This window comes from Otolemur garnettii, unplaced genomic scaffold (assembly GCF_000181295.1).
Source record: "Otolemur garnettii isolate 467f Iridium unplaced genomic scaffold, OtoGar3 scaffold00026, whole genome shotgun sequence".
NCBI classification, from domain to species: Eukaryota; Metazoa; Chordata; class Mammalia; order Primates; family Galagidae; genus Otolemur; species Otolemur garnettii.
Genome location: NW_003852421.1, coordinates 19,688,929 through 19,691,517, shown reverse-complemented (window position 1 = coordinate 19,691,517; position 2,589 = coordinate 19,688,929). Strand labels below are relative to the sequence as shown.

At 34.9% G+C, this 2,589-nt stretch overlaps 1 pseudogene; it reads right to left on the bottom strand.

The window, feature by feature from the left end:
• Positions 1-692: 692 nt before the first annotated feature.
• LOC111724813 lies at positions 693-785 on the bottom strand (annotated as a pseudogene).
• Between the last annotated feature and the right edge of the window lie 1,804 nt (positions 786-2,589).

Sequence of the window (2,589 nt, the reverse complement as noted above, 5' to 3'; positions counted from 1 at the left end):
TTGAAAGCTTACTAAAATAAGTTCAAGAAATAAGAGAAAGAAGAAAGGAAGAAGAGGAGTGTCTTAGATACAAGAACTCGAGGAGGAGGATGGGGTAACATTTCTATAGCTGAGCACCAAATTGCTGTTGGCTGTAGTAGTTAGAAAAGGACTTCTTAATACTTTATAAGAGAAAAGATCTGTGAGTATTGCCTCTAGTATAGTTAAATCTGGAAGAAGTCTTCCATTTAATTTCCATTTGAGTTTACTATAGTATATTGGGCAAGTATAGAATGCAATGCCTCTCAGGTGAGTGTTGTAATAATCAGGCCTTTTTAGGTAATGATAACATACTGTATACTGTACAAACTAAGAACTAATTAGATCAGAAGTCTGGATTTTATTTGAAAAGTTCAGAGTAACTTTTAGGTATTACCAAATAAAGTAGTCACAACCCTTAAATGATTATGATGAGAAAATGTAACTGCTTTTTGGTATAGTTCTTTTTGTGTTTCCAAAGAACTCACTAAAATCTAGCAAGAGATAGCATAGCATAATAGAAAAAGCTACATGCTACGTGGAATACTGAGTTCTCCCTTCCTTCCTTCCTTCCTTTCTTTCTTTCTTTCTTTCTTTCTTTCTTTCTTTCTTTCTTTCTTTCTTTCTCTCTCTCTTTCTTTCTTTGTCTCTTTACACTCATTTTTTTATGAAACAGAAATATGGAACGCTTCATGAGTTTGTGTGTTATCCTTGCACAGGGGTCATGCTGTATCATTCCAATTTTAGTATATGGGCTGCTGAAGCATGCATTTTCTTTTCTTTTCTTTTCTTTTCTTTTCTTTTCTTTTCTTTTCTTTTCTTTTCTTTTCTTTTCTTTTCCCTCCCTCCCTCCCTCCCTCCCTTCCTTCCTTCTTTCTCTCCCTTTCTTTCTTTCTTTCTTTCTTTCTTTCTTTCTTTCTTTCTTTCTTTCTTTCTTTCTTTCTTTCATTAAATCATTGCTGTGTACATTAATGCAGTCATGGGGTACAATGTGCTGGTTTTATATACAATTTGAAATATTTTCATTGAACTGGTTAACATAGCCTTCATGGCATTTTCTTAGTTATTGTGTTAAGACATTTATATTCTACATTTAGTAAATTTCACATGTACCCTTGTAAGATGCACCGTATGTGTGGTCCCACCAATTACCCTCCCTCCACCCCCGCCCCTCCCCTCCCCTCCTCTACCTTTCCCCTTTCCCCATATTCTTGGGCTACCATTGGGTTATAGTTTTCATATGAAAGCTATAAATTGGTTTCATAGTAGGACTGAGTACATTGGATACTTTTTCTTTCATTTTTGAGATACTTTGCTAAGAAGAATATGTTCCAGCTCCATCCATGTCTTGTACCTCTGCACAGATCATCTGGTCTCTGTCTTTTGATTTTACGGGTCTGTAAAATCAAGAATTTAACATTTAAATCCTCTTCATTTTTCAAATTTAATATTCTAAGTTGCTTCTTTGTATTCTGCAAAACTGTAAAAAATATTTTAAAGTTCTTATTTTAAAAATCTCTTATACTAGTTGATAGCGAATGCATTTTCTAGGGTACAAAAAGCAGTTTCTACATTGAGTAGGGTGACTAGGGCATTCTTACTATCTCCAAGACCTCAGGGAACTATACAAGGTGAAAATAACAATTCATCTTCCACAAAAGTACTTGTCCGAAGCCTAAGGAACCACCCCAAACTGTCTCCTTCATTCTTTGTTACTCACATTTTATCAATCCAGTGTGCTCTGATGTTGTTATCTTACTTTCCAGTTGTTAAAGAAAGCTTCTCATAAAACTATACCATGATCTACCTCATGATCATAGGACCTCGTGATGCATTCCAATTTTAGAGAATAAGCTATGAAAGAACATGTGCTTTTGCACACATTTTCTTACACGTGTTTTCTTATTCCCTTCTTTTTAACATTTATTATTTTTTAAATTTTATATTAATATGAGGGTACAGATGACTGGCTTACACCATTTGCATTTGTTAGATAGAGTACAGGCTGTGGTTGTACCTCTCCCCCAGGAGGTGTGCCAGGTACCCCTACATTGTATCTATTAGGGGAGAGCACACTGGCTCTCTTCTTACTCCTCTCTCCCCACATACTTGAGTTTAATTGTGTTTTTCTCTTGTATGGGTGTGTATTTGTTCATCTACTGGTTTTACTCGTATTAGTGTTGAGTACATTGGATACTTGCTTTTCCATTCTTGTGATACTTTCCCGAGTAGAATGTTCTCCAACTCCATCTAGGTTAATATAAAAGATGCAAAGTCTTCATTTTTTAAAGGGCTGTCTTAGTCCCCTCTTTTTCTTCCTTTCTTGTCATTTTCCCCATATGTTACCCTAATTTTAGTCTTTTCTGGGACACTAATATGAACTGAGAACTTTTATAAGGGAGTGCTAAATTCCTTGCCCTTATATTAAAAGCACAAAAGTTGAACAGTCTTCCTTTTTCTAAAACAATTATAAGTTAATTTTTTTTACAGGTTATATATTGTTGGTGAATCCATACTCACATTTCCTGAAGGTTAGCAGAATTCTGTAGTCAAAGTATTGAACTCAATTCT